The sequence below is a fragment of the Perognathus longimembris genome, chromosome 1, assembly GCF_023159225.1.
Source record: "Perognathus longimembris pacificus isolate PPM17 chromosome 1, ASM2315922v1, whole genome shotgun sequence".
Taxonomy (NCBI): domain Eukaryota; kingdom Metazoa; phylum Chordata; class Mammalia; order Rodentia; family Heteromyidae; genus Perognathus; species Perognathus longimembris.
The window spans coordinates 65,197,087-65,208,981 of record NC_063161.1 but is presented as its reverse complement, the minus strand read 5'-3'; positions in this window follow the sequence as shown (position 1 = coordinate 65,208,981).

Genomic DNA, 11,895 nt, shown 5'->3' with positions numbered 1-11,895 from the left:
CCTGTGCATACCATCACCATACCTGGCTTATCTCTCCATTACCTTTTCTTTTCCTTTTCCTTTTTTCTTTTTTTTTTTTTCATGCCACTACTGGGACTTAAATTCAGAGCCTCTGACTCTCGCTTGCCTTTTTCTCTCCTGGTTGGTACTCTATGACTTGAGCCACACCTCCATTTCTGGCTTTTTTGCTGCTGGTTAATTAATTAGAGATAAGAGTTACCTTAGGTCTCAACCTCCTGAATAGCTATGATTATAGGTCTGAGCAGCAGCAACAGCTTCCCTTCCATTTCCTAAGGGACAGCTTCTGTGTTTCTGCTCCTCACTTTTCCATGAGATCCCTGGTGTCTGTCTTTCTGTCTGTCTGTCTGTCTGTCTGTCTGTCTCTCTTCTGTTATTTTCCTCTGCTTTGGGGGTGGATCTACTTTCTATTTTTCATACATAGTCCCTTCCTAAGTTTAAAACCTACAATTTTTACATTTTTACTTTTCCACCAGTCCGTGGATCAGGAGCCGGCTTCACTCACTTCTGAGAGTGGACTGCTGGTGTTTGCATGCCGTGGTAAGAACTGAGCTCACTCATGCTGTTGAGGTCAGTTGGTGAATGGGCCAGGGGCTGGGCTCTCTTATTTGGCCTCATGTACTAGTCTCATAGTTGGCTGCAGCTGTTGGCTGGGGCACCTCCCTTATCTGCCACATGGCTTCTCTTCTGCATGCTGCTTTGCCTGATCTTCTTGGCATCGCCATCTCTAAGCTAAGGGAAGGAAAGGAGAAACGACAGAGTCTCCCAAGGCTCTACCACTTTTCCAAGTCAAAACAAGAGTGGAAATGAGTCCAGATTCTGCGGGAAATGAACCACCTTCCAAATGGGGCCCAGGAAGTCCTCGGCCAGGGAGGATGATTCACTGGGGTCACACATAGTTTCAGACACAGAGTTCAGCTGGACGGGCTGGATGGCTGGGAGGTGGCCAGGTGGAGGAGAGTAGGGTGGGCACGGCAGCTACAGTACAGGAGGATATATCCTAAATACTGGTTATCTCAAATTATTTGAAACTTGACAAGGCATTTTACTTCTTCTACTCATCTAAAGACTTATGATAAGAGACTAGGTATAGCCAGTGCTCTTCTGTGAGGTAAGCTTTATGATTCTATTGTGTTGGTTTTGTTTTTTGTATCAGTACTGGGTCTTGAATTTGGGACAAGAGTGCTATCCCTTAGCTTTTCCATTCAAGGCTCGTCCTCTACCACCTGAATCACAGAGCCACTTCCAGTTTTGTTTTTTGGTTTTTTTTTTGGCCAGTCCTGGGCCTTGGACTCAGGGCCCCAGCACCATCCCTGGCTTCTTCCCGCTCAAGGCTAGCACTCTGCCACTTGAGCCACAGCGCCGCTTCTGGCCGTTTTCTGTATATGTGGTGCTGGGGAATCGAACCTAGGGCCTCGTGTATCTGAGGCAGGCACTCTTGCCACTAGGCTATATCCCCAGCCCCACTTCCAGTTTTTTGCTGGCTAATTGGAGACAAGTCTCTCATGTTTATCTGAGCTAAGGTGCTCAGCTTTCAGCCTCCTGAGTTCCTGGGATATGAGCCACCAGTGTCCAGCTTTCACTGTTCTATGGTTCTGTGCCTGTTAATCACAGGATGATAGCACAGGTAGCCAAAATTGCCTGCTGTGGGCTTGCTGGACATGACTTGATTCATCAGCCATAGCTGCACATGTCTAAGAAAAATGCATGCCTGTGCTTATTTTACAGGTGTTTCCATTTCCAGTTAGCCAGCAAAAAAATCATCAACATGTCCATAAAAGGCATCTCTGTTTTTGCTTTCTTTGTATTAATGATTCCTCTGACATGACTATCAAGACTTTCTTTTTTTTTTTTTAACAGTATTAACAATGTAATCCCTGTCTGGAAATGAGGGTATGAGCTTGCTTGTGTTATGTGTACTTAGAAAAGACGGGGTTTGCTTAGGATTATACTTACCTTGGCAAAAATCTATCCTCTCAATCCTTTTCAACTATTTTGTGTTGCCTTTGTTTGGTATAAACCAAATAAGATATGTCAATCTGTGCACTTACAGAAGCTTAATTGTTAGGTATAAAATAAGTCATTTCCTTTGCTCACTGAAAATGATCTTTAATCTTTCAACTTGTGGTAGATCTTCAGATTAAATGATACAGCAGTACAGGACAGTGCAAATATTATTTGGGTTTTATGATGCCAATTTCTTCCTTAATATGAAATAGTGTAAAAATGAAATTGCCTTTTTTATTTCAATCTCTGGCTAGTATCAGTTCATACCAATGGTGGTAGACTGAAGGAAGGATGTGGTAGAAGGAAGGATCCCTAATAATCCTGAGGGTTTGAGGTCATTGGAACTGTCAATTCACACAATTAGTCTTAGAATAACCTACCAAAATTAGTCTCTTTGTCTATATCTTGAAACTGGTTTTATTTAGATAGCATGTCTTCTTTGTTTGGCCATGTTTTGTTTGTGTAAGTACTGGGGCTTGAACTCAGGAGCTCACACTTGCATTCAGCTCAACACTGGTGCTGTACCACTTGAGCGACAGCTCCACTTCTGGATCTTTTTGCTGATTAATTAAGGATAAAAGTCTCTCAAATTTGTCTGTCCTATGTCTGGCTTTGAACTGTAATCTTCAGATCTCAGCCTCCTAAGTAGTCAGGATTACAGGCATGAATGCCAGTTCCTAGCTTAGCCTTCCAGTTTTACTTAAAACTGCACAACTACAAGAAAACCATTTTTAATTTTTAATTGCCATTTCCTCTTACAGCACAAGCTGCTGAGGAAGGAAGTATTTATATTATCATTAGCTAGTGTACTATGTTTGAATCTCAAAAATTATCTCCAGTTCTATTTTGTATGTATTTTGCAAAACTGAAATAACTCAGAACACTAGAAACAGCTCCTTATAGAATGGAAAAAAAATCATTTCTGTTATGGCAATTATCCTTGTCCCTCAAAAAATATCTGCTGAGGTAAGAATTAATAAAAGAGCCAAATTCTCCATGGTTCACCCAGTGGAATAAAAAAAATTTCCAATATGTATCAGTAAATCTCAAGGGAAATTTTGAGATGTTTTCATATTTTGCCAAACCATTTATGAGTTTGTGATGCAAACCAAAATAGTAATTTTAGCTGGCAATAAAAATAATGTTTCAACAATGGAAAATTTTGCTAATAATTAATTAAACTAAATAAAATTAAGATGCAATGACACGTTCGCTAATGTTTTACATTCTGGTATAAAAATTATTAGTAAAGGTTACTTTTTTCCCCCTGAGAAGCCTTAATGCTTAACACAAGTAATTAGACAATGGGCGTGTACTGATATTAGACAGAAATCACTTTGCTAATCACTTCTAGAGGCTTCATGAATGAGGACACAAATATTCACTAATCCTTATTTTACAAAAACTGTTTGACAGATCGGAAGACCAATGGATTAGAATTGAAGATCCAGAAATAAAACCGCACTCTTACAGTCAGCTGATATTCGACAAAGGAGCTAAAGACATACAATGGAATAAACATAGCCTCTTCAACTACTGGTGCTGGAAGAACTGGGCAGCCATATGCAGAAAACTCAAAGTAGACCCAAGCCTATCACCATGCACCAAGATCAACTCAAAATGGATCAAGGACCTCAATATCAGACCTGAATCCTTGAAACTACTGAAGGACAGAGTAGGAAAGACGCTAGAACTTATAGGCACAGGAAGGAACTTCCTGAATAGAGTCCCAGGGGCACAACAAATAGGGGAGAGACTCGACAAATGGGACTACTACAAGTTAAAAAGTTTCTGCACAGCTAAAGACATAGCCACCAAAACAGAAAGACAGCCAACCATATGAGAAAGGATCTTTACCAGCACAGTAACAGACAAAGGCCTAATATCTGTCATCTACAGAAAACTCAAAAAACTAAGCCCCCTCGGGGCAGGGGATATAGCCTAGTGGCAAGAGTGCTTGCCTCGTATACATGAAGCCCTGGGTTCAATTCCCCAGCACCACATATATAGAAAATGGCCAGAAGTGGCTCTGTGACTCAAGTGACAGAGTGCTAGCCTTGAGCAAAAAGAAGCCAGAGACAGTGCTCAGGCCCTGAGTCCAAGGCCCAGGACTGGCAAAAAAAAACAACAACAACAAAAAACTAAGCCCCTCCAAGCCCAATAAACCAATTAGGAAATGGGTAAAGGAGCTAAAGAGAGACTTCACAAGAGAAGAAAAAAAATGGCAAAGAAACATATGAGGAAATGTTCAACATCCCTGGTAGTAAAGGAAATGCAAATAAAAACAACCCTGAGATACTACCTCACCCCAGTTACAATGGCCTATACTCTGAACTCAGGCAACAACAAATGCTGGAGGGGGTGTGGGGAAAGAGGAACCCTTCTCCATTGTTGGTGGGAGTGCAAATTAGTACAACCACTTTGGAGAACAGTATGGAGGTTTCTCAAAAAGCTCAATATAGACCTACCCTATGACCCAGCCATACCACTCCTAGGCATCTATCCTAAACAGCAAGTCCCAAGATATCAAAAAGACATTTGTACTTCCATGTTTATCGTGGCACAATTCACAATAGTCAAAATATGGAAACAACCCAGATGCCCCTCCACAAATGAATGGATCCAAAAAATATGGTACCTTTACACAATGGAATACTACATAGTGATTAGGAATGATGAAATGTTGTTATTTGCAGGGAAATGGTCAGAATTCTAACAAATAATGTTGAGCGAGACAAGCCTAGAACACAGAAAACAAAGGGGCATGATCTCCCTGATATATGACTGTTAAGAAAGGGAGACGGAGGGCTGGGGATATGGCCTAGTGGCAAGAGTGCCTGCCTCAGATACACGAGGCCCTAGGTTCGATTCCCCAGCACCACATATACAGAAAACGGCCAGAAGCGGCGCTGTGGCTCAAGTGGCAGAGTGCTAGCCTTGAGCGGGAAGAAGCCAGGGACAGTGCTCAGGCCCTGAGTCCAAGGCCCAGGACTGGCCAAAAAAAAAAAAAAAAAAAGAAAGGGAGACGGAGAGACAGTAGAAACCAGGTCTGTGAAACCAAAAACTGCTTGTCAAATGGTATTTCCCACAGGATTGGGGCAGCGACCCAACAGTATGTAACTAAAACCAAACAACTACTCAACATATAAAGGTCAAAAATCGACCTCTCAGTGGAATACAATAGCTCAAAAGCTATGTATGTATGATCATATAAGACATATTGTCTAATATTGACATTACATTTAAAGCCCTAGGCAAATTTTCTTGGGCTTGGCCACGTGGCTACTGTATATGTTCTTGATACATTGTATATTGTATATATGTCTACCTGACCTAGAGAAGGGAAAGAAAAACAGGGCGTAAGATATCACAAGAAATGTACACACTGCCCTACTATGTAACTTACCCTTTTTGCACAACACCTTGTCAAAAAAGTTTGTGTTCAATTAATAAATTAAATAAATAAATAAATAAATAACTGTTTGAGTGTCCGGAAGAGAAGGTTTTTATACTGCAGTAGAAATCATAAGAGCTTTAGGAGCCCTGTTGCCTTCCACAGTCCCCTGCTGATTCAGGCCTCCTCCTGTGGACAAGCAGCAAGTGTCCTCACAGCTCCCAGAGGCCTCTGGTCCTCCGAACCCACCAGGACATCACAGGCACGACTCCATGCAGAGGAAGGGGACAACACAGGCACGACTCCACGTGGAGGAAGAGGACATCACAGGCACAACTCCACGTGCAAGAAGGGCTCTCTTCTCCCCTGAGATATCTAGCATCTTCATGTCAAAATAACTAAAGTTCACCTTGAGAGTTCATAATCTTTGGCTTAAAACCTTGGCCTTTTAAGCCAGGCTCTGGTGGCACAGGCCTGTAATCCTTAGCTACTCAGGAGGCTGAGATCTGAGAATCACAGTTCAAAGCCAACCCAAGAAGACAAATCTGAGAGACTCTTATCTCTAACCAAAAAAAGCCAGAATTGGAGGTGTGTCTCATGTGATAGAGCACCAGCCTTGAGCAAAAAAGCCAAGCAAGGCCCTGAGTTCAAGCCCCAGTCCCTTCGCAAAATAATAATAATAGCAAAGATAAAATTAAAACCTCATCCCATTATGGCCTTACCCCTTTTCTAATGTACTACAAAGTGAAAAAACTGCTTAGACCTAGCTGCAAAATATTAAAAATGTGAGGAGGGAAGTAAGAGTATTGTAAATACATTTGAACATGTGTTCCCAAAGCAGGCTTATGGGCTGGGCATTGGTGGCTCGCACCTGCAACCCTAGCTACTCGTGGTTCAAAGCCAGCCTGGCAGAAAAGTCCTTGTGAGACTTTTATTTTCAATTAGCCACTCAAAAGCTGGAAGTAGTGCTGTGGCTCAAGTGGTAGAACACTAGCCTTAAGCGCAAAGAGGCTCAAGGACAGTGCCAAGGCCCTGAGTTCAAGCCTCATAACACACCCTCCGCCAAAGAAAACTAGAAGTGGAAATATGGCTTAAGTAGTAGAGTCCTAGCCTTGAGCAGAAAAGCCAATCAAGAGCACAGAGACCTGAGTTCAAGCCCCAGTACTGGCACAAATAAATTAATTAAATAAATTAAGTAAAACAGGTTCTTGGGTTTATGTGTCTGTTTTACCAACCTTCAGCCTGCTGACTTAGATAAAGAGCAGGTCTAAGTAGAGTCTGGAACAGGCCTGGGCCATGTCTCTGCTTCTCAGGATAAGGTGCCATCAAATGCAGGAGCTCACAAGGTCAGGGTAGAGGGATTCAAAGAAGGACTGGCTGGATGATTGCACAATGGGTGTAGATTTAGAGCAACATTAGATTCCCAAATCAGAAACTGCTGAAAGCACCCACTGAAGGCTTCAAAGAAGGCTGGAGAACGCATTCACCCGCTATCTGTGGTCTGAAAGACACAGGAGACTGTATGGCCCGCATGTCAAAGATATTAGAAACCCTGGCCTTTCCTCCAGGAAACCAGTCAATCTAAACATAGTAATCTTTTTCTTCCTAGATAACATCTCCACCTGTCATTTCTTTCTCCATGTTTCATCAGTATAGAACCAAGAAGAGAGACTGATGTAGAGGCCCAGGAGAGAGGGGCTGTTGTTCCACTCTGAGGAATGAGAAAATTACACAAAGGATTCATGATTCATGTACTCATCTCCTGCCCCTCAAGGAAAGACAGACTTGTTTCCTGGAGATGATTTCTACAAAACTTGCCCCCACACCTCTGCTTGTTCTCTCTTTCTCTCTCCCTCCCTCTTCCCTTCCTCCTTCTCTCTCTCTCCTTCCCTCTCTACCCTTACTAGAAGCATCCTTCTACCTTTGTGCGAGTCCATTTTCCCCCTCCACTCAGCTGGAAATGGATGGGTTCTCCTGCAAATCTTATAGCATGATCACTTCTACTTGGAAGAGTATCATTTTAAATGGATTTTCTGAAACTTTAATTTGCAAGATATTCTGAGGGAGAGGAAGAGATAGAATAGATAGATGCTGGATAGATAGATGATAGATAGATGACAGACAGATGATAGTTGATACATACATAAATACATACATAGATGATGACACATAGATGATAGATGACAGATAGATGATAGTAGATACATACATATATAGGTGATGATATATAGATGATAGATAGTTAAAGAGATGTGGGGTGTGGGTGTGGATTAGAGGTACATGGGTGGATGGATGATACATAATAGACATATTTTACTACATACATACACACTCTATATGATAGATGATAAATAGGTAAAAAGATAGGTACACATACACAAGCATATATACACACATATGCACTTTAATATGTATGTGTGTACATAGATGTGTGTTTCTTATAAGTCCCTTTGAAAATTTGGAGAGCACACAGCCTGTGTCAACTATCAGGACAAAGGCCCCCTCTCACCAAGGTTCTGTACCCCTCACCATGGCCCTGAGTGGTCTGGTGTGCAGGTCTCTGGACATCCAATCACCATGGCCCTGAGTGGTCTCATGTGCAGGTCTCTGGACATCCCATCACCATGGCCCTGAGCAGCCCTGTGTGCAGGTCCCTGGACACCCCATCATCAGGGCCTGAGCAGTCCAGTGTGCAGACTCCTGGACACCCCATCATCAGGGCCTGAGCAGTCCAGTGTGCAGACTCCTGGACACCCCATCACCATGGCCCTGAGTAGCCCTGTGTGCAGGATCCTGAACATCTCATCACCAGGGCCTGAGCAGTCCCATGTACAGACTCTTGGACATCCCATCACCATGGCCCCGAGCAGCCCTGTGTGCAAGTCCCTGGACATCCCATCACCAGGGCCTGGAGCAGTGTCACATGCAGGCCTCTGGGCATCCCCTCATTGCATTGTCCTTGGAAGACCTGCATGTGAACAAATGGCTGATTAGACCTCAGAGGTGGGCGCCATAATGAAAATCCAATCAAAGGGACTAAAACATACAGGGCAGGCTGTATGGAGCCTCCTGATTGGCCCTGGGGACTGATATGGCCTACAGGCTGTCCAATGCTTTTGAGAGTTGCATAGCTCTCTCCCAGAGTTGACTTACTAACCCCGCACCCCGCGCCCCAGGTGGTCCCCTCCTCTGACACCCTTCTGTCTAGATTTTTCTTTTTCTTCAATAAATCTTTGCCATTTTGCTCCTCCCTCTTTGTCCGTGGACTTCTTTCTTTGAGATCATAGAGACAAAGGATCTGATCCAAGTGTTGCTGGTTTTCAATTCAATTCTGATGCGGTTGGTTTAGGAACGTTTCTGAACAGGAGGGAAAAAACTGGGAGAGAGTGAGGGAAAGGGTGACATTGTCAAAAAGGAAATATGCTCATTACTTGACTTAATGTAATTGTAACCCCCCCCCCCATATATCACCTTATAATAACAATTTTTAAGGTAAAAAAGGATTATCCTGAAAGATACCACCCAAGATTTACACATACAGACCAGGAAAATAATCCTTAGCAAATAATGTAACAAAAATGAAATATTTTTGTAACATTAATTACAAAACACAGAAAAATAAAGCTTACTATGCAGTCTGATATTTTTCAATTTGAATCCATCTCTATCTGCTTATTTTTCTTTTTCTTTTTTTACCTGTCTGAGGATAATGAGATGTGTCCTACTATCTAGGAAGAAGCAAGTTTTTCTCTACTCTCCAGGAGCTGTAGAAATTAGGAAGATAAACTGGGCTCTGGTGCTCATGCTTGTAATCCTAGTAGCACAGGAGGCTGAGATCCAAGCATCAGTTTGAAGTCAGCCCAAGCAGAAAAGTCCACAAGACTCTTAACACCAATCAATCATCAAAAAGCTGGAAGGGGCTCAAGTAGCAGAGTGCTAGCCTTGAGCCAAAAAACCTCAGGGATAACGTCTAGGCCTGAGTTCAAGCCTGGCCAAAAAAAAAAAAAAAAGAAAAAGAAAAAGAGAAATAAAATTTTCTATGGATCTAATATTTTCTTTTATAACAAAATATTATTATTGCTATTAACAAATACCCTAGGAAGCTTGTTCAACTCCATCTCTAGTCACTAACCTTTCTTTTTCTATCCTAGCATGTTAAAATGGAATCTTTTACCTTTCCAAGGATAAATGAGATGTTATTTCACTATCTAGAAACAAGCAAACTTTACTCTGTAGAGACTGTAAAAAAAAAAAATGTAGAGTGCTAGCCTTGAATGGAAAAGACCCTGAGTTCAAGCCCCAGTACCAGCCCAAAGGAAAACAAAGAAGAATTTTTCAGTGTCAACTCCCAGAGAAGCGTGTCATTTGAAGGTGGATCTTCTGAGCATGGTCTCAATTTGTCACTGACCTTCCTGTTCATCCTCTTACACTTTTCTGAGTTAATTGGAAAGCTCTGAACTGATTTTTTTTTCTTGACCAATGCATGTCATTCAGACATCTAGAACAACTAGCCGCAGTGCTTGGCTTGCTTTTGCTTCTGAAGGTGATGGTTACAGATCTCTCCCCTGCCACCGTGAGCTTTCCATTAGTAATCTAGTTTGGAGAGGGAATGAGGTCAAATATATATGAGGTAAGTGTTTGTGAGGCGAGGAGTTAGGAAACGCTCGTGTTTATCTCATCAAATATTGAGTCTTAAATATATTTTGTCAATAATCTAGACAATAATCTGTATTCTAATCCAGCTTGCCATGTAGCTAAGCATTTCTTTTCTATTTTCTTTCTTTCTTTCACTGGGTGTGTGCCTGTGCATGCCCTCTGTGCCCTGATCATGGCTGTGTGCCTCTGCATTCCCTCTGTTTGTGCCCCATCCGTGGGTGTGTACCTGTGTACTCCCTCTGTGCCTCATCCATGGATGTGTGCCTGTGCACACCCTCTGGCTGTGCCCTGTCCATGGGTGGCTGTGCACACCCTCTGTCTGTGCCCCATCCATAGGTGTGTGCTTGTGCACTCCCTCTGTCTGTGCCTTGTCCATGGATGTGTGCCTCTACACTCTCTCTGTCTGTGCCCTGTCCATGGGTGTGTGCTTGTGCATGCCCTCTGTGCCCCATCCATGAGTGCATGCCTGTGCATGCCCTCTGTGTCTTGTCCATTTCTCTGTCTCTGATGCCTGAGCTCCATCTTCTTTCTGAAGTCTCAGATCCCTCAGGCTCTAGGAAATCCACACAACTAGTGACATGTCATCATGGCCACATGTGAGCTCTTGCACACATGGGAGTAGTTCTAGATCTGGAAGACATGTTGATAAGTCTCTGAGCTTATTCATCCTACAAGCCTGAACACCTTACATGCAACCTTCTGCTTCCCAACTCCCTACACTCCTCCTGAGGAGGGCCAAGTCCTCCCCACATGCAGAAAGTCGCTCGAATCTCCATTGTCCCCTCCTCTGAATCTGAGAGCTCTGAGCCCTTCTGTGTTCAAAACTCACAGTGTGAGTTCAAGCCCTGCCTTCCCGCTCCTAGCCTAGGACATCTTCACCAGGTGTGAGCTTAGGCATGCGCACATGATGGGGACCAGTGTCTGTGCATTCCTAAGGGATTCACGTTGTGGGGGCAGAGCAGGTCCAAAGCACTCATGTTCAGGGTTACAAAGAAAGGCCTGCACCCAAGGGCTGGTTGCAGGTGAGACCCTCTTCCCACCCCACACCAACAGAGGTGAGCAAGGGGTGTTTCCTTGTCTGACTTAAAGTCATCCAATCCACAGTACCCTCTCAGAAGCTGACTCCTATCCAATATGTCTACAGGAAAGGACTCCATGTCAGCCCCTCCAAACCCTACAAATAGCCAGCCAATACAGCTAAGGAAAAGAGAGTTGGGACACATTACCTAATAATCTCAATTTTCATCTCCTTTACTCTATGAGTAGTTTACCAATTTTCTAGATAAAACCGAATGTATTAAATGCTCTAAAAAAAATAAGGTCCTTTCTGAATTTGTTCTCTGGAGTTCAGCAAAAATACTATTGAGTGGTTCAAAAGAAGAAAGAAGAAAAAAGTGTGTGTGAGGTGTGTGTGTATGTGTAGAGAAAGTGTGTCTCTACCTATAGAGAGAAAGACAGACAGATGGGCAGACAGACACACAGAGGACAGACAGACAGATAGTTATAAAGAGATAAACTCTCCCTAAATGAGGCCCATACTAGATGTACCAGCAGGGCGGCTCATGCCTGTAATCCCAGCCACTCAAGGAGGCTAAGATCTGAGGACGTTGACTCAAAGCCAGCTTTGAGTCACATATATGAGACTCTTATCTTCAATTAACCAGCAAAAAGCTGAAAGTGGAGCTGTAGCTCAAGTGGTAGAGTGCCAGTTTTGAGTGAGAACTCTAATGGACAGTGCCCAGGCCCCGAGGTCAAGTCATGGTACTGGTACCCAAAGAGAGAAAGAGAGAAAATGGGGGGGGGGTGTTAGTGATTCCCAC